The 21,023-nt window shown below is 40.1% G+C and overlaps 1 protein-coding gene across 2 annotated transcripts in view; it reads left to right on the plus strand.

Moving 5' to 3' along the window:
• ADAMTS19 (ADAM metallopeptidase with thrombospondin type 1 motif 19) overlaps positions 1-21,023 on the plus strand; it is a 143,532-nt gene that overhangs the window by 11,255 nt on the left and 111,254 nt on the right. The window contains exon 1 of one of the 2 annotated variants that reach the window (XM_068175668.1): positions 8,179-8,238. The exons of the other annotated variant lie outside the window; for it this stretch is intronic. The gene's annotated coding sequence lies outside the window, so the exon portion shown is untranslated. Of the gene's footprint in view, positions 1-8,178; positions 8,239-21,023 lie in introns of those variants that run through there. 2 annotated transcript variants of the gene reach the window in all.

The following is a 21,023-nucleotide window of genomic DNA, read 5'->3' on the forward strand; positions in this document are numbered from 1 at the left end:
TGTCCTTACAATTTGGACTGCTCTTTTTTTTCTTTTTTTTTTCTTTTTCTTGTTTGTTTGTTTTGTTGTTTGTTTGTTTTTTTTTTTTTAATTTTGTCTGATTAGCCTGGCATTTGGATTATAACCCTGAAAATCCAGATGTAACTATGATTCAAGGCATGTATGAAGTACTTTGGTTTTCTTCTGGAACTGGGAGACAGGAGATAAAAGGAACATCATAAGGGACTCATATTCTCTTAATATTTAATTGTGGTCTTACTTAATTTTCTTTTGAAAAATACTCTTAAACATGAAGCTGTCTCTATGTATTTCTGTTGTAAGCTGTGTGTGAAACTCTTCTAATTTGCACAACTTTTGAAACCTTCTGAGAATTGACAATCTTGTAAGTTAGGAGACAGGAATTTCCTTAGGTGTGTCTAAATAAGAGATTGCCAGTCTCTTTTGTCTCTTTGTGACCTCAATGGACCTCACCTCAAATATTTATTTAAAAATACATGAGGGTAGTAAGTGAGTTTAAAGTGGAAGAGGATATATAGAGTAAAATGAATGCAATTTGGCATATAAAAAGCTTAGTTTTCCAGTTTCTGGCTGATAGTCCTAGCATATTTCCCTTTTTCTGTCTGATTACCTGTTTCATCTGTAGCAACCTACCTAAGGAAGCCTAATAATTACAACACATTTCTTGGATATCTCTTTTAGATTTGTTTTTTTTTTTTCTTTTTGCTTCCCATACTAAATCATTTGCATTGGAAATAATGGAAGGAAATAATTCCTATCCTTTGTATTTCATGTTGGGAAATAAATCCTTTGCTTATTTCATATAAGCAACTGTGTTTGGAAGTGACCAGTCAGACTGATGGTACTTCGTTCAAGATGCTAATGTCAAAACTCCATTCTGATCACCATTTGTCTTCTTATGCACATAAAATCAATCTCTTTAACTTAAAAGAAAAAAAAAAACAAAACCCTTAATCCAAATTTCTATTTCTTATTTTCGTTTAAATAATAATTCTTGAAGGATAATTAGATACTGTACCTTCTTTCCTAAGGGTAGCAGAGCTTTAGTTTCTTAGCACAAGAAAAGGTAAATTGATTTTTGTTTTCTCTCAAAAAAGGAAAGTATGGTCTAGGTTTAGTAGTTAAAAGCAAAAAACTGCATAGTTTAGAGAAAAAAAAAATTAGGAGTCATAGAAGAATATCACTTCTATATATTTTCAACTTTTTAAAATTATGTGTGGGAGTCTTGTGTATTTCTCTTAAAGCTGTCTGGTTTGGATTATTATAATTCTAGATAGAGATATAAAAACTCTAAGCATTATTTTATAGAAGGACTAACTTTATTTGTTGAACTGTAGTTCTATACCTATAAATATATTTTATTTTCCTTTCTTGAATTACTGTTTTGTACAGTTAGTAATTTTGGCAAATTGCAGATTAGAACGAAACTGAGTTTCATGGAGTGTTGCCTTGAATTAAATAATGTTTAATAATAAGAATAATAGGAGCAGTGCAGCCTCTCTGTCAGGAAAAAATCAAGATAATGGAGTTGTGGATGGGTATTTCAGTAAGGATTAGCAGAGATTAAATTTCTCTATGGACAGTCATGATGGGTTTTAGAACTGTGCCACATCCTTCTGTGGCTACCATGAAAGCACATGAGTTTGAACAATGGTAACTCATTGGTATGCACTATTTAAGTGTTTTACATGGATGAATCAATTTAAACTTGGATCTCTTGTATTGATCATCTTGGTACTAATCTAGGTGTTTTATGTAATGCAGATTACAGTTGTTATTTCCTGTTTCACCTCCTGCATGGGACTAGGTGTAGTGCTCATCCTTTGTGTACTATTCTATTTTTCCTCCATAAAATACCATTTCAGATTCTGATGGGATAAAATCCAGAATGTCTCTAAAGAAATATATTTAATGCTGTTTCATTAGTTAAAGGTACAACACTTTGATTCTTACTCCAAAAGAGTGGTTTTTAGTCTTACCACAAGAATTGCTGAAGTTACTCATATTACACCAAAATGTTCTAATGGAATATCTTTATGAGCGCTGAGTCTTTAATTGCAAGGATTTTTTCCTTAGGTGATATGTTTCCATAGGTGTTGCTTTTTTTCATAACTAGTCATGTTTAGCTGTGCAAACAGTCTTTCTTGGACAGTATTAATAACTACTCAAAAGTTGTTGTGAAAAAAGTGATCTGAAATATCACAAAACCAGTTCATTGTAAAGAGCTTTTAGCTTATGTTTTATGGAATAAATTTTTTTAAAATCCTGACTCACTTTATAGAAGCTCTTGTATTTATTCTGGAAAGGAGTTATGGCTGGGTTTTTGAGTTTTATTTTTTTAACAGTAAGTGAGTGGTTGTGTTCCATTTTATATAGCATGTGCTTGGTGTACAAAACCAAATTATTGTTAACATCATGCCTTAGTTAGGAGAACATGATAGACACAATTTACAGGTTTGATGGCTGTTTTAAAAATGGATTTTTATGTTACTTCTTCTTTGAATTCTGTAAATAAAGGGCTGTGTCTGGCTTGTTCAAATATAACTTTGCTTTTCATTTTGATTGTAGTTTATTTTATTGGCCTATATTAGTCATCAGTGGTTGGTTGAACATAATGCCCCAGCATACTTCCTGAAGCAAAATAAAGTAAGGCTTTTTGGAACATTTCAGGCAACAGATTGGAAGCATTTTTATTCATTTGTCCGTTGGTGCGTGCACCAACAATGGAGCTGAGGTCATACAACCACATAAAATATATATTTAATACAGGATTGTATAGGGGGCAAAATGAATATCTTTGTCCATAGCATGCAAGCATTTGATTTTTTTTTTCCTTTAGGTTTAGCAGCTTTGGTAGTTGGTTAATGCTTCCTTTTGTGATGGTGGTTAGTTTTTATTCATGTGGAGACTGTGCTTGAACCACAGTCAGCTCTGATCATTGTGTTTTTAATGAACCAAACTGAAGACATGGCCCTTTTATTACTTCCAGCTTCTTGGAACATATGCCTACATGAAAATGAGAACTGAGAAAAATGAAAAACTGATTCTGCAGCTCTCATAAGGACTGATCAAAATACGAAATCTGAAAACCAAGATGTTGGGAGACCACTGAAAGGACTTTCTTTTAAAAAAAAGGTTTCTGTCCATAGATAATCATTTAGAGCTGTGAGTATAGAAATTGTCTATGTTTGTTTAATAGAATTTTGATTATTTCAGAGTCAGTAATAGTGATTTTTTAATGCAAGTGAAGAGGAATAAGGTGGCCAATTTTTTTATTTTTGCACAGACATTGCCTTCTAGTTGTCTTCTCTTTAGTAGCTCTAGCTCCATGCATTAAATATCATTTTAAAATAAATTAATTTTGTAACATAAAGCTATAGGCAACAGATTTTGCTACATAGCATAAATTCTCAATCTTAAGTATGTAAAATAACTTTATATTATTATCGAAACACTACCATTGATCTAAATCAGTATGAAATCAGATCTAAATCTAAGTGTTTAGACTGCTAGGATGGAATACTGTATCTTGCTTTATTAAGCATATATTGCCCAGTGCTGATTGAGAGTTATTTTATCATGGCCAGAACAGCAGCCTCATTGGTCTTGCCTTTTAACATTCTACAATTGAGAAAGTCTCTTCTGATCTGATTGTAGGCCTAGAACAGAGCTGGAGAGGGAATTTTTGCAAGGTCTTGGGGTGATTGGATAAGGGAAATGCTTTAAAAACTGAATAAGCGTTTAGATTAGAAATTAGGACTAAATTCTTTACTCAGAAGGTGCTGAAACAGATTGCCCAGAGAAACTGTGGATGCCCCATACCTGGCAATGTTCAAGGCCAGTCTGGATGGGCTTTGAGCAACCTGGTCTAGTGCAACATGTTGCTGCCCATAACAGGGGGTTCGAATGAGATGGTCTTTAAGGTCCTTCCCAACCCAAATCATTCTGAGATTTTAGTAATTCTTCTTATGTTACTGAACTAACAGCCTTTAAGGCTTTCTGGCCCTTCCTTGTAGCTTCTGTTTCTTCTGTAATAGAAACCAAAACTACATGAGAGAGAGGAATAATTCCAAGATACAGTTAGTTGTACAGATCAGTTCAACCTCTTAAGATAAAGGGTAGAAGCTACTCAGTGAAGGGAGAAATGATCAGAAAGAGACCATTAACTTTTAATGGCTGGGGTGGCACATTACATATTGTTGTCTTTTGTGACAAAGTCATCATTGCCATAAAACCTGCATTGTTTTAGGTATCTAAGGATGAAAGTATTGTATTTATTTTCTTAAGGATTACAGTGTGCCTTGTGTGCAAGTATGGATATTCTGAACATTAAATAGCTTCACTGCTGATGAAGTCTGACTTGCCAATAGCCGTCTCTTTTCTTAATAGTATTAGTCAATCTTTGTTTAGTTGCCTGTAGCAAATGAATGAAATAGTTTTTCAATTTAAGTTAGTTTAAAAATCAAGGGTATTTTCAGTGTGTCATTAATCCTATGTGTCTTGAAAACAGGTTTTAAATTGACTGCCACATATATTGAATTTTATTTCAATGATACCTTGTAGCACTTGGATAAAAAATACTAATTAGGTTTTAAAATTTTTGTGTGTGCTGTTCTTTCTAATTAGGTTACCAGTGCTGGGAGTAGTAGGCTTTCTGTATCTCATAAACTTCCAGAATGCTGCATAAAAAAAAAAAAAAAGAAGAGAACATGCCTGTGTTAAATCTGCACTTCCTAGTTTGTAGTTGCTAAGTATAAATCTTCAGGTACTAATAATTTTGGATTTATGATTTTAAAGATATAATTGGGGAATACTTTTATTGAGTGAACATGAAACTGTTTAGATGAAGGAAAATGGAAGTTCATGTACTGCAAACTCAAATTTCCAGACCATCTCTATATTCTGTATTCTTTCTCCCCTCTCCTTTTTCCTCCACTTTGAAAGACTGTAGAACCTAAACACTTGATAGACTGGTAGATGTAAAGCTGTTCTATATCTATGTATAGAGAATCTTGATATCTCCAACTTAGTAAAAAGGTACATTTATTTACACAGTAATTTTAGCTATGCAAAATAGTAATAGGAAAAAAGCATTTAGAGTACTTATGCTTCTGTCAAATATTTTTCAAATATTTTTGCATGTTACCATGCAACTGCAGTTCTTTGTTTTGTAGATGTTGCAGTTGAAAAGTAGGCTTTAAATTGTGATTTATGTCAAAATTTTAAAATATAGACACTAGTTCTGAATGTCTCAGATATTCAGTATTCAGCATATACATATATAATGCCCAGACTGAATGCTAGTTAAGAATACATAAGTATCTTGGTAAAATTTAGATTGCAAGTCAATGACAGAACAAGATGAGAATTCAAAATTTAAAGCAAAGACAGAATGAAACTAAATAATAGAATTGGGCTAGAATGTAGAGATCAGAGCAACTGATAAACAACTTAGTAAATCACAGACAAGTATGATTCTGTGATTCTATGTTGTATACCTACTGCCCTCAAGAACCACCAGGACCATTTTAGAATATCTTCTCACCATCCATCCATCCATGTAATGTGAAGTATGTACTAGTGCCAGGTGTGGATCTGTCACAGGGCCTGGAGCTAGGCTTGGCATTAATCCTAGATGAATTTCCTGATGTTCCTTCTGATAGCTCTCCATAAATACATACTTATACATATTTTTTTCTTTTTTTGGTGGCCCTAAAATGGGGTTACATGAATTATTGGTATCTCCATGAGACCCACATTTCTGCCATTCTGTGGCTCTAATGAATATCCTGGGAGTCTTGCTGGCTTTTGCTGTTCTCTATGCTTTTACCTGGCTCCTAGGTGACATTCTTTGTCTGGTCACACCTGTTCAAGCCCCGAAATTTTAAATTTTCAGGAGATTATTATATATCATGTATGTACATATCATGCATAACATTATTATCTTCCTGAAAGACTTCGTGATAAAGTTATCTGCAGCTAGATGCACTTGTTTTGGTTGCTACCCATTTTTTTTTTAGAAAAATAGGCCATGCAACAGAAATGGTACATTTAGCTTTAGGAGTTTGTGTTTCATATTTTTTACTTTTCTGTTTTAAGCATTTGAAAATAGAACTTAGAATTGCCTTGTGGAAGTAGTTGTCAATGAAGTGTTATTAAAGATACTTCAGTTACATCAAACTAGAAAAGATTAGTCTTATATCTAAGGAGAGAAAGAACAGCACACTCAAATACAGTTCATGGGACACTGTGTAGGGTAGTAATTTTTTATAAGGTTTCTATAGTTGTTCCAAAACAAGTCATCATAAAAACTATAGGGTGTCACTCAACATCAGTGTCTATTTATCTTCGTTTCTGTGAAATTTGAGTTATGGTGCCTCAGTGATTTTGAAAATTTTTATGTATGCTTAAACTATTCTGTGCCTTCTCCTTGCAAGATTCTAAAGGGTTTGAGATGAATTCTGTGTTTTAAAACAGTGAGGCCATTCCAGTATTTTTACCCAACTAATTTGACTGAAACAAACTACAGCTAAACTACACCTCAGGATAACTGCTGCCAAAATAATAGTGTACAGTGGAGTTCATTTACAATGTGCTATTGAAGCAATAAATCTGTGAAAACAGCAACATATATTTAGTTTCAGTAAACTTCTTAAAATTGTCCTTTTTTTTCTGTTAAGGAAAACCTGTGAAAGCATACATGATGTTGTAATGGACTTGTGGGCACATTACTTAGGTGAAAAAATTTTCACAACCATATCATGTTACTTGCCTTATGCCTTAGGAAAAGTAAGTAGCTCCAAAGACTAATAGATAAAACTAGGTAGAGCGAGAAAATTTGGAAGCAAAAAGGTATTTTATAAAAACTGAATATCAGGTGTAACCATAACCATAAATAATAAATTGGAAATAGGAAAGTGTAGGAATTGTATTACCTGTAGTCATCCTATTATATTTTTGTCTGTTGTTCTGTGCTTTCCCACTTCTTAAAGACTTCATTCTTCATGTGAAGCTGTCTGGCTTTCAGTGGAAGATGTACCTTTGGTGTAACTTCCTATGATTGCTCTGAAGTCCAACTCTCACAAATTTAACTGGCCGTGTGAGAGAAAGAGTTACAGTAAATTTTGCTTGGTTTTCAGTGTGACTATTGTTCATATTAATGTGGAGAGAAGGCAATGTTTTAGATGCTCAAGTATTTTCAGAGGAAGTAAACCCCTCTATGGCTGGAAGGGTCGGTCCCTTTGCAATGTAGTAATGAAAAACCTGGTTTGGATGCTTTATATGATCCAGAGGTAAGGTCAGTAACAATCCCTGGGGGCTCAACTCTCCTTTAGTTGCACATTCAGAGATGGGAGGCACAGAAGAATTAAACAGACTAAATGCTGTAGCCAAACCAAAGGTAAGTTGCTTCTATTTGTGACTTACTAGTTTTATACACTTATGGATTCGCTTTGTAGCCTAGTGAATTAGCTGACAGTGACAGGAGGGAAAAAAGATATTTGTGTTTGCTGATTACGGGATCGTTCTGAGCCATCAAATGTGTGAAATTGGTGGAGGATGTTAAGTGAAGATATAGAAACTTTATTTTCATTTCACAAATTTGCTGTGAAATGATAGCTGAAGTGTGGTTGCAGTTGAGTTGCAGTTCTGTTTGCTAATGTTCAGAGAGAGGAATTAATTTGTCGTTGCAAGGATAATTACATAATCTGAGGATTCTGAGTTGGAAAGGACCCACAAGGAAGTGGGTCCAACTGATGAGTGGCCCATGCAGTGGTTCAACCCACAAACCTTGATGCTATTAGCACCTGGCTCTAACCAGTTGAGCTAAATCTCAGAGTTATGGTAAGCTTCTTTCATCAACCAACAGTCAAGGGCTGGTGTATTTGTCATCACACAGTAGAAACTGCAGTACGCTATGATTACCTTTTATAAAAACTTCGGCATGAGTATCAAGGGACCTTGGAAAGCTGGCCTGGAGAGCTGGCCCAGAAGGAAAGCAGTGTAGACACTGGATCAGATAGATCTAAAATAACAGCCATGAATCAACGAAGTTGTAATATTGGAAAGATTTCCAAATGTTAAAAGATAAAAATATGAAATATTTCAAATAAGGATAGTGAAATAATAGAGCAGCAGTTCTATTGAAACTATTTTATTTAACAGTAGCAGCAAGGAAATGTGAAAATAAGTGTAGTCTGACAAAGGATTTGTGTTATAAGTGTAAGAAAATCTCAATTTTAGAAAATCTCAAATGCATAGGAGACTGGACTTTATGCATGGATCTAAGACATAAAAATAGAGAAGTAATTTGCATTGTGTCTTATTCATTATTTTTCCAATACTACAGGACCAAAGCTGTAACAATTAAGGTTGTATAATGAAAATAATGAAAAAATTCATGATGTATATGACGTAAAAAGAAAATTTGGTTTGACTTAGCGTATTGAGTTTAGCTGAGTTTGTTTCAATAGTCAAGTGAAATCTATAAGCAAAGCTACAACTAATGAATAATGTATAAATATATTTTAATATGTTTGATTTTCTGGCTAGAATAAGAAGATTAAATGGCTGTTTATCTTTGAGGGAAAGCTGAAATTCCATTGCACTAGGTAAGTTGCTAGAGGAATCAGCCAATTTTTCTCTGAGCTGGTGCTTCTCTCAAGACAATGTCCTTTATTCTGAATACTGTGAGTAGGCTGTGTTAATACTGGGTGCTAAGATCAGTATTGAGAACTTCAGATGACTGGTAGCAAGTGGTCTTTTCTGCTGAGTTTTTATTCTTTTCATAGAATGCACAGTCTTTCAGTCTTTTCATGTGTTGGGGTGTGCCTTTCTTCGTCACAGGTATTTCTTAAGTTCAGGTGTTTTTCATCTTTTAAGCCAGAGATTAGTCAGCCAGAAAGTGGGCAAGATCTTCCTGGGCAAGGGAAGAGAAAAGGGGATGGAACACATAATTTCAGCATTTTATGATTGGTTTGCCATTCTAATAAATTCTTCTGATGGTCAAAAGGGAAGTATGCAGTAGTTCAGACTGCAGTGACGTTTCTGAAAATAGTGGTACAAGCTGAACAAGGGAACTTTGTGACAGTGTAAGTTCCAGGACTTTACAGTCTCCAGGAGGCTGGCAATTGCAACAAGAAGAACAGAGGGAAGCTGGCATGTAGAAGTAGTGGTCACTTGAACCTGATGGCCAGCTTGTTGCGTTGCACAGATAGCACTGGCACTTGGAGGGACTCCTGTCTGGTTCATGAGTTTCATTGCTGATAGCAGTGACCCGAATATCTGACTTTAAAAGATCACCATGAATTTAGGAAGCACATTTGTGCTTTTACTAAAAAAGACACTTAGAAAAATTAGAGCATTTAGAATTGATAAATTTTATGTATTTTGTTTGCAGTTACATTTTGTGTGTATCATAGAATCAGTTAAGCTGGAAAAGACTTTTGAGATCATTAAGTCCAGTCTATGGCTTAGTGTTGTGAATGCCTGTTTAATTGTGAGTAGCATAGTGACTGCTACAGAGTAACAACATAAATATTTTCCTGCATCTTTGTGCAACATCAGGTTGTTTTGTAAAATGCAGCTATTGTCTTAAATATGAGAGCAGCATCCTATAAAGAATTATTTTCTTAAGAATTCAGAGCAGTATGTATCTTAAACCAGACTGTATAGGAGTATGGAGAATTTGGAAGGATTTAAAAGCCATGCAAAAACTGTTTCCACAGACCTCAAATTTGGGGGCTAGTACCTGAATACATGCTTTGAACCCAGTGATCTCTGCATAACATCCTAAACATTTTTTTCTCTATCGGGGCTATAAGGTGCCTTGTGCATGTACATGTACTTCAGTAAGGCACAGCCCTATAATTAAAAAAGATCCCAGAAATGATTGTATTGATCACTATGTCAGCAGCTGAAAACCAGTCAACAGTAATAGTACTGACTCTTCCCTCTATGATGTCTTCTATCTCCGTGCAGCAGAGTGGAGTGAGCAGACAGGTGAAGAAAGCCTCCAGGAAAAGGGCAGTGTATATGATGTGCATGGCTGTGAAATGCAGTTAATTGAAGACGGAAGTTGCTGGCACTTATGTTTCCTCAGTCTTCAGCAGTGAAGGTTCTTATAGATGGAAAGTGGTAGTGTGTTTGAATAACAACAGCTTTTACAAAGTTCTTACACTGTTGTTTACACAGTTTGAAAAGTTATGTGATCTTGCTTTATTATTTGCATTAGTAAGAGCTGGAGACATTTTGTTGTATTTCAGCTCAGGTCAGATTCTGATAGCGTTGTTAGAATCAAGACACTAAATTAAATCTGGATTGTTAAAATAATGGAGAAAAACCTTCAGAGGGGGATACTGATATACAAATGAAAGATTTTGCCTCTTTACTCAGAAATTAATGCTCAGTTTTGGAACATTTGACAAATAGCACAAAGCCTATTACCAGATTGTGTTTTCAGAACAAGTAAATATTGAACTTGTAAAGATGATTTGGTTTTTTGCATGGTACAGTGAAGAGAACCTTTCATTTTTATACTGCAAATGTGAAATTAATATTTTGGTGCTGATGGATGCAACATGTGTACTAAGTAACATATGCATTTTCTGCATCTGATAGGAATGCATTTTTCCCGTTGATATTTGCCTTGGGCAGTATGTTTGGAGCAGGCAGAAATAGAGTCTTGTACAGCCTGTCCTTGCTCGCTGTGTGCATTTGCTTCACAAGAGAGTGGAGAGTTGGCTGCAGCAGGGAGAAACTGTAACATGCTGACCCCACTCGCTGTTCCCCACCTGACCTGTGCCACTCATGGGGCTGGGGAAACATGTTGTTTTCATTTGTCTTGGTTTCCCTCTATCCAAATTTGGCAAAAAGTTAATTTTCTGCAAGTAAAGTTTTATTTCCCCATCAGCTGAAGTTTGCCCTATACTTAAGATCTGTCTTTACAGCATTTTTTTACCAAATGAGATTGGGCTGGGTTTGAAATCTACAGGAATATGTGTGCTACATTTAAGTTGTTTTTTTTTTTTTTTTTTTTTTTTTTTAATATAAGAAACTTGATAAAGTGGGGCAAAGAATGGCATGGTATGTTACTTGAACATGACATATGTCCAGCATCCTGGTAGGCTTTTCAATTGCAGCTGTGAGCAGTATGATTTTTTCACATGAAACTGCTGGAAGATGTGTCAGTTAGTCAGAACTCCCAGTTCTATCCCAGATGGATATTAGGGTTTTGCTTTTCCATCTTTTTAATATTTGTTTTGCTGTGCATTTTCATAACATGGAAATTTTGCCTTTTGAACTGTCTAAAGGCTGTAATTGGCCCTAGCATTCAATATCTGAAAATGTGTTGAAACTGAAATGCTTTAACGCATGCTTTGATTTCTCTGCTTTCTGTGGTTACTTCATTAAAAGATCTTAGCTCCATTTGTAATGTTTGTGAAAATATAAGAGCATGGTTGACAAAGCTACAGTTTCACTTACCACTTTCTACCTTGAAATGATCCAAAAGTTGGAGAAATAATGTCTTCTTCTTTTTTTTTTCCCCAAAAGCAGTTAAAATGGCATCAAAGATTATTGGTTTTCTGTTATAGTTTGAGTTGGTTTAGTTAGGGATTTTAATAAATGTTAGTTAGGTTGGTTCTCTGTACCCCTATTTCCCCCTCACAATGGTCTCCAAGGTGTCTACTACAGGAGCTCTTACATGTCAGTCTTGTAACCACTCCCTGCTCCCTCACAGAAAGTTCTGTGTCAGTCACCCCACCTTTGCATTCCTATTTGTCCCAGAACACTGGGACAAATACCCACCTCTGTTATGTTCCCATAGGTTGTTATGTTCTACGTCACTCCCCTGTTGTCTGTCCCTATTGGGCCAGGGGGTTTTCCACCCTTGTTCACCCGCCCCCTATAAAACTCAGTGCTTTCTCTGTCCCAACGCCATTTTGCCCTGCATTTACACTGGGAATGCTGCTCTGATCACTGCTGCAGCCACACAAGAAATAAAAGTTCTCAGCCTTGCTGGCAAAGTGAGCCTCTCTCATCCCTTTGTTTCCTCTCCACGAGAAGCTACCAAAGCGGCGAACCCATGCCGGAGCGCTCAGCAGTAGCAGGGAGGCGAATGCCATAGCCCTGAAGCGCCCATCCACGCTCCCTTGCAGAGCCACGGTCTCTGCAAGGGCAGCTCTAGCTGGGCGTTCCTGCTGCCAGAGGCCATGGTGAGTGAAAAGCCAACAAGTGGCGCCCAACAGTGGAGCCACGAGTGACGCCCAGGTCGTGGGGCAATCAGTGATGTAGTGGACACAGGTGGAATTCACCATGAGGCAGCAGGAGCCGTGCGGACATGCGCCACTGCTGTGCCGCAGCAGGAGCCATGCAGAACATGCGCTGCTGCCCCACTGCAGCAGGAGCCGCCGTCTCCGCATGGACAGTGCCCCACGCCAGTCTGAAACCCAGAGCATTGGCTCTACAGAGTAAGTCAGTGATAACTCGACCACTCTCAAAGAGAGCATGCAGATTTTTGTCCTGCCGTGTCCGTGAGGGAGAAAGGCGCAACTTCTCACAGTCATGAACGACATTGAGAAGCCGTCTTTGAGAGCAAAGACCTTAGCTGCAGTTTTCTTTCTGAAGACGCCAATTTGGTAAGTACTCAGTGGCAGGGATGGACCCGACTGTTGCTTCCTTCACTGAAGGTGGGCTGTTCACGATCCCAAGGTTAGGGGACGCGCCGTGCACAGCGGGAGTGGCAGCTGCTGGCAGCTTTTGCCCTTTTTTTCTTTTTTTACCGTTTTTCCTGCAGCGAAGTGTGGGACCGCATGGGCTAGTAGCATGGGAGCCATACTAACTACCCACCAGACAGAATTTTATACCCAAGTTAAGCAAATCCTGGGAGAAAAGGGTGGTGGTGTCCTCAAAATTCTGTTAAGAATTTCGTTCAGTGGTTATTTTTTACTTTCCCAGCCATTTTGGCAGAGTATGTTAAACAGAAATAGTTTTGGGAGCGTGTGGGCGCGAAATTGACTGAGGGAATCGAACGCAGGGATTCCTCCATCAAAGATAGCTTTATTAAGTGTTTTTTGTTGATTCAGGAAGTGGTTAGAACAGAAAGTACGCGAGACGCGAACCAGGGAGGGGGGAAAGCGGTGACCAAATGAAACCCCTGTTCATCCTAAATCCGTTCCCTTACCCGCCTCTCCTTCCCCTTCTTCCCCTAGTCCAGGTGGGCAGGGGGCAGCAAGCCACCATTTAAAGGTGCAAGGTAGCCTCTAGAACACGGAGCATGCTCCCAGCTCCCCTGAGTCCCCCCGACACCCCCGCCTCAGCGAAACTGGCCACGCTGCTGAGGTTCCAACCCCTAACCCTCATTCCAATCCCTTTTTCCGAGTTGAAAATCCCGGTTTGGGCGCAACCCAGCGCAGTTCTGTTTCCCTAAACCCCTTCTTTTGTTCCCCCGAAGAAGCCCTGCCGCCCACGTGGTGGGAAACTGCGGTGGCTTTGTTTTCACAAAATGGAGGACAAATACCCGTGTGTACTTCTTCTTCCCACAACCCCTTTCTTCCCTTTGTCCCCTTTCCTGCTGTATCCCGAACCTCTCCTGCTTCCCTGTGGACGTGGGTGCCACCCCTTCAAGAGATTGGGTTGCTCCCCCTCCCCCTGTTCCTCCTTGTGTGGGTGTTCCCTCTGGTCCTTTGCATGTTCTCACAGCCGTGTCATCGGCCCCACCCTCTCCTACCAGAGAGGGCTCTGTTGTCTCCGCCCCACTGTCTCAGGAATGGGATGTTCCCACAGTCCCCAGGGATCTGGTGGGGGAGAGGGAAGGTGGGGCGGGAACAGATTTACGAAATCCAGCAGCCGCTTTCAACTCCAGTCTCCTATACCAGAGGAGGGGAAAACCCTAAATGGGAACCCCTTCCTTACGAATCCATAAAAGAAATCTGCAAAACACTGAGAGATTTCGGCCCAAAAAGCCCATTTTTAAAGGCATTTTAAAAGCAACTCTAACATCAAAACAATGGTGCCGGCAGATCTTCAGCGCCTGTTTAGTTGCTTGCTTCTTCCATCTGAATACAAATTGTGGGAAAGAAAGTAGAAAAGATTAGCGGCAGATCTGCTTCTAGAAATCTTAGAGGGACCATATAGCCTTGATTTTGCGAAAGAATTAATAACTTTAAACCACCTTATAAGTGAAGGAGAGTGGAGTGAAGGTCAGCTGCAGGCTAGGGGAATTCCAACCGCAGTGTTGGACATGTCCAGGGGTGCAGTGGAAAGCGTGTTCCTGGCCATGCCCACCAAGGAGCCAATGTTACCCTATACAGCAATTAAACAATCTGTTGCTGAGCCTTTTGTATATTTCATGGAGAGGCGTGTGGAGGGATGGGAGATCCATGACAAGCTAGTCCTAGAGGTAGCATCCATGAATGCTAACGAGGTGTGCAAAAGGATCATCTTAGCGTTGCCAGTTTCACCACCACCGACCCTCGATCAGTTCATAGAGGAGTGCACACTGAAACCACAGCTCATGATGGAGGAGATTCCAAAGAAGCCCAGAGACAAAGTGGTCACCTTGGCTGCTGTGCCTTCAAAGAACTCAGTTCCAAGGCAGTCTCCATCTGAGTGCTGGTGTTTCCACTGTCATCGGGAAGGACATTTTCTACCTCAATGTCCATTTTTACGAAGTGCACCACCAGGGGCAGCGGGAAGAGGAGGGGGGAGGGAAACTCCACTTTTCAAAAAATCTAAAGTGGGAGTGCAGACTTTCCTCCCGTGCAGATAAAAATGAGGCAAGTCGCGGTGTCGCAAGAGTAGCCGCAATCCATCATATAGTACCATCAGTAAGCAGCTGTCTCTCAACAACAGACAAAAGGGAGCCTTATCGGCTTTGACTCACTAACTCTGTCGGTTTTTGTTCTCAGGACTGGCATTTCTTTATAGCAGATGCAGAGCTTCTATCGCACATCTGCCGCTGTGAAACCTGACAGAGAGAAGACCTCTTAAATTGTAGGTACCTTGTTGTTGGGGACACAAAACACACACCACTGGAGATAGAGATTCCTCCTGTGATTTCCACCCTTAACCTGAGGACCTTCTATCTCTTGGCACGCTGCGTCCACAACCCACTCTTCCTACCGAAGGGCCAGATCATTGCACAGGCAATCCCTATCCCTATCATTAATCCGTGTAATGATCTGGAACTCTCAGTCTTTTACGCTGGGAAGTTGGGAGAGGAAAAACCCCTCGTATGGTGCGGACTTAAGTGCAAGGGGCATGCGATACGTCTTCAGGGGATGATGGACACAGGAGCAGACATGACAGTCATTCCACCTCACAAGTGGCTGTCACAATGGGAATTGCAAAATGTCGCTAGCCAGTCTTTGGACTAGGCGGGTCTCAAACTGCAAAACAATCCAAAAAAATAGTGCAAATTAAGGGTCTGAACGGGCTGTTGGCCTCAATATGTCCATTTATAATTGACAGCAAATTCACCTTGTGGGGGAGAGACGCCATGTCCCAGTGGGGAGCCAAACTGGAATTTCCAGCCCCTCCGAATTTTTAGGTACGGCCACGGAGGAGCGCCCCACACAGAAACTAAAGTGGCTCACAGATAGGCCAATCTGGGAGGAGCAGTGGCCACTGAGTAAGCAGAAATTGCAGGCGCTCACAAAGCTCGTAGAGGAGGAATTGGCAAAAGGTCACATTGTAGAAACAAACAGCCCCTGGAACTCTCCAGTGTTTGTAATTAAAAAACCAGGGAGGGACAGGTGGTGATTCCTTCACGACCTGAGAAGAATCAATGATGTTATTGAGGACATGGACTCCCTCCAACCGGGTATGCCATCTCCATCCATGCTACCCCAAAATTATAATTTGGCTGTAATTGACATAAAGGATTGTTTCTTCCAAATTCCTCTTCACCCAGACGATGCTCCTTGCTTTGCTTTCTCTGTGCCCTCCATCAACAGAGAAGCCCCAGTGAGAGTCTATCACTGGACAGTACTACCACAGGGCCTCAAATGCTCTCCCACTATATGCCAGTGGTATGTCGCCAGAGTTGTATCCCCGATGCGTGCCAAGTGGACATCCTGTATTTTCTATCATTGCATGGATGATGTGTTGGTCTGTGCCCCTGACAGTGAGGTCCGCAAGTAGCATTAGAGGACACTCTTAAGGCTTTGTCGGTGGCAGGACTTGAGCTGCAAAAAGAAAAGGTACGGTTGCTGCCACCCTGGAAGTATCTGGGCCTAGAAATTAACAACAGGACTATTAGGCCTCAGCAGATTGAAATAGATAACAACCCAAAGACATTAAATGACCTCCAGCGCCTGTGTGGATTCTTAAATTGGATCAGGCCTTGTCTGGGGCTCACCACGAGGGATCTATCCCCCCTTTTTGACCTGTTAAAGGAAAGGGAGGGGGATGAATGTTTAGGTTCCCCGAGAGCCCTGACCCGAGAGGCCAGAGCAGCACTCAAGAAGGTCCAGAAAACCACCGTGAGCAGGCAGGCCCATTGTTGTCAACCAGGGCTGCCTTTCCGCTTCATTGTACTAGGTGAGTTACCACATTTCTATGGGATGATATTTCAGTGGGACAAGAGTCAACGGGATCCTCTCTTAATAATAGAGTGGGTGTTCCTTGGTGACAGATAGTCCAAAAGCATCACCAGGCCACAGGAGCTGATGGCACAGCTCATAATGTGGGCCAGGGCTCGTCTGCAAGTGTTAGCATGCTGTGATTTCACATGTGTCCACCTTCCTATCAAAGCATCAACAGGGAAGATGACCAAGGAGACCTTTGAGCAGCTTTTAAGACAAAATGAAAATCTGCAGTTCGCTCTAGATAGCTACTCAGGACAAATTCAGATTGGACACCCTGGTCATCATTTGTTCAATACAGAGTTCAAATTGTTGCCGAAAGAAAGACAGAGTAGAAGACCACTCAAAGCCCTGCCAGTGTTCACAGATGCGTCAGGAAAATCCCAAAAGTCAGTGGTGGCTTGGAAGGACCCTGAGACTCAGCTGTGGGAAACAGATGTTGAGATAGTAGAAGGTTCCCCACAAGTAGCTGAGTTGGATGCAGTGGTAAGGGCATTTGAGAGATTTGGCAAACCTTTTAATCTGGTAACAGATTCAGCATATGTTGCAGGAGCAGTAGCAAGGGCAGAACATGCTGTCTTAAAGGAGGTCTCAAACCAGGTCATCCTTGGCTTGCTCACAAAGCTAATACACCTGATTTCCCACCGCGAGCATCCCTTTTACGTGGTGCATGTGAGATCATACACTGATCTCCCAGGCTTTATTGCTGAAGGGAACTGCAGAGCAGATGCCTTGGCCGCCTCATTACAGCTAGGAGGCCAGCCAAACATAGTCGAGCAGGCCAAGCTCAGCCATCAGCAGTTCCATCAAAATGCCCTGCGGCTGGTCCACCAATTCCACCTGCGGCGTGACCAAGCCAGGGAAATAGTGGCCACATGCCCCAGCTGTCAGGAGGCAGCTTTACCAACACTGGGAGCAGGTGTAATTCCCAGAGGACTCCACAGTTGTGAGGTATGGCAAATGGATTTCACCAAAGTGCAGGTATTTGGGAAGCTCAAAAATGTCCATGTATCAGTGGACACCTTCTCGGGGGCAGTTTTCGCCTCAGCCCACATAGGTGAAAGAGCTGCAGACGTGAGAAAACATCTCATACAGGCATTTGCAAGCTTGGGGGTCCCAGCCTCTATTAAGACTGATAATGGTCCAGCTTATACTTCCAGAGTGTTCAGCAACTTCCTTCAGGAATGGGGGTTCAACATAAGACAGGGATTCCTCACTTCCCCACCAGCCAGGCAATAATAGAAAGAACTCACCAGACATTAAAACTGGTCCTCCGAAAGCAGCAGAGAGACGTGCAAGTGCTGTCACCGCACGAGAGGCTCTGCAAAGCATCGTTTACTATCAATTTCCTGAACTGTTCCTTTGACAGACCCGAACCGCCAGTACTGAGACATTTCAAGCAGCATCAGCAGCTTGGGCAGAAGAGCGGCCACCAGTGCTGGTGAGGGGTCCGGATTCGAAAGAAATCCAGGGCCCATTCCCACTGTTAACATAGGGACGGGGATATGCCTACATATCCACGCCTTCAGGAGTCAAGTGGGTCCCCAGGAGACAGGTGAAACCATATACCCCAGGGCAAGTAGTGAGTCAAGACGATAAAGTGACTGTAGATGCAACAAATGATCCCACTAACCAGGGGATTACATCCAATCGCAGATGCTGCAAAGAGGGAAGGGATTCCACATCTCTTCCTACCTGATACAGTACAGAGAAAATTTTCCCTAAAGCCAAAGGAAAAATACTTTCATTTACATGTTTGTTTGTGTTCTCAATTCCTTTGTTTACATTAAAGTTGTATTTCTAGTTCAGTACCCTCAAGCACTCAGGGAAGAATCAACTCCACCACCATCTCCAAGCCCTCTCCATCCGCAAAAGCAGTTGTTGTGGTCACAGCAGAAGAGACTGAATGGGGAAGCGACTGCACGGAAAACGAAGAAGTTTAAACAGCTGTCTTCTTTATTTAATAGAAAATGAGGAGATGTTGTAGTTTGGGTTGGTTTAGTTGGGGATTTTAATAAATGTTAGTTAGGTTGGTTCTCTGTACCCCTATTTCCCCCTCACAATGGTCGGCTCCAAGCTGTCTACTATGGGAGCTTTTACCTGTCGATCTTGTAACCACTCCCTGCTCCCTCACAGAAAATTCTGTGTCAGTCACCCCACCTTTGCATTCCTATTTGTCTCAGAACACTGTACCCACCGCTGTTATGTTCCCATAGGTTGTTATGTTCTGTGTCACTCCCCTGTTGTCTGTCCCTATTGGGCCAGGGGGTTTTCCACCCCTGTCCACCCAATGCTATAACCCAGTGCTTTCTTTGTCCCGTTGCCATTTTGCCCTGCATTTACACTGGGAATGCTGCTCTGATCACTGCTGCAGCCACACAAGAAATAAAAGTTCTCAGCCTTGCTGGCAAAGTGCTCCTCTCTCATCCCTTTGTTTCCTCTCCGCGAGAAGCTACCAAAGCGGCGAACCCATGCCGGAGCGCTCAGCAGTAGCAGGGAGATGAACGCCATAGCCCTGGAGCGCCCGTCCACGTGTCCGCCACGGTCTCTGCAAGGGCAGCTCTAGCTGGGCGTTCCTGCTGCCTGAGGCCATGGCGGGTGAAAAGCCAACAGTTGTCCAGATTTGTCTGAGCAATTTATCCATTTGCATATCTGTTACATCTTACATCACTGTTCAGTTTTTTAACTTCTGACTCAGGAAACAGGCACTAAATTTTGGATTTCTCTACTACTGAATTAAACTTCAGTTTCTGCAAGGAGCTGGAAGGAAACATTAAATGTTGATCCTAGCACAACTTTTCAGAATGCCTAATGAATGGTGTCAATATGAAGAGCATCATCTTAAAGCCCCGGTTTCATTTTGCAACAAAGAGAATGGAGATGGAAGAAATGTGACAAACGTTATATGTTTGACTCTATTCAGGATGGACTAAGGCCTTGCTTTTTGTTGGTGAACAGGGGATACTTGCAGCACCACTAATGGGCTGCTATTCCTGTTCTATATTCAGTTTATCAACATCTTTCATATACCAAATAATATTTTTTAAAAGTCAAATAATCTATGCCTGATTGAAATTCAGCATTAGACATAAAAATCAAATGAAAAGTAATTTATGCATTTTACTAGTATTTGAAATCTGTGCTTTTAAATTAATTCATTTCACATAATTTGAAGTTTATATAAGACAAGTTAATTGGTATGTAAAAATAGCATTTTTAAAGATACACTTTTCAAGAAGTGTTATCTTGTATATGTACAGAAACTACTTAGCAATACGTAACTAGCTAATCTTCTAGTATGTGTCATTTAAAGCTCCTGCTGATCTGAACCGAAAAAGTAAGTGAAAATAGTAAAAGGAACAGCCAAATCCCCAGATACATTTGTGTTTTTGTGCAATGGTAACGATGACCTTTTGACATCTGTTCAGCATTTCTTAGCTATTGTAACTGATTTAAAATTTGAATGTGTGTATTCACATTTATTTAATGTGATTGTGCAGGAAGATTCTTAGTTTTCTTTTTGAGGTGTTGTGTTTCAATGAATTTGTGTTTTGTACCACTGAAAAAAATTAATTTTGTTTTCTTCCTTGGCTATAGTAACATCAGAATATTTTTGGGTGGTTTATTCATCTGTCAGACAGGATATCCAATGTGATAGTGGCACCTACATGATTCCAGAAGAAACAAAATTATTTTCTATTTCTCTCCATTGATGCTACATAAAAATATAGAGAATAGCTCTCTGCTTCTCTTAGCCAGATATATCACATTGCTTTGTTTCTGTAGCAAAACAGTATAATACACTTTTTAAGTTTAGAGAATGAGGAAATTAACTGTCAGTCTTGCTGGTGTAGGGGGGAAAATCCCACAAACCTTGCTGTCTTCAGCTTTACTCTTGGTAGGAACTTGTGTGTATTGGCAGCTTAACAGTTTGAGGTGAGTTTTATTTGTGTGGTATTTATATAAGTATATTTTATAGTATTTTTTTTAGCTTCGGCTATGCCCTTGTAATATTAGATGTACATCTGGTGTGTTAACTTTTCATGTGTGTTTGTGTGTATAAATATGTTGGGACAGGGGAAGAGTTAATCAACTAAATGGCTGTATTTAAATATTTTTCTGGTGTAACTGCTGGAAACCAAGGAGGTATTTCTGCCATTTAAGAATAGTTTTGGGTTCTTTTAGTTTGAAAAAGAGTAAAAAGAGTGCCACAGTATTTCTTTTCCATCCTCACATTTGTTCAGGATGCATTCATATGCCTTACATTGTTCCTGTTATTTCATTAAATATAGTTATCTAAAAATGTGATAATAATAAATAATAAAACTAGAGTATAGACTTTTCTATATATGTACATACTGTACATATATAAATGACCTCCTGGGTCTCCCAAAGTAAAATTTTAACATTCCATATCTTTTA

This window comes from Anomalospiza imberbis, chromosome Z, assembly GCF_031753505.1.
Source record: "Anomalospiza imberbis isolate Cuckoo-Finch-1a 21T00152 chromosome Z, ASM3175350v1, whole genome shotgun sequence".
NCBI classification, from domain to species: Eukaryota; Metazoa; Chordata; class Aves; order Passeriformes; family Viduidae; genus Anomalospiza; species Anomalospiza imberbis.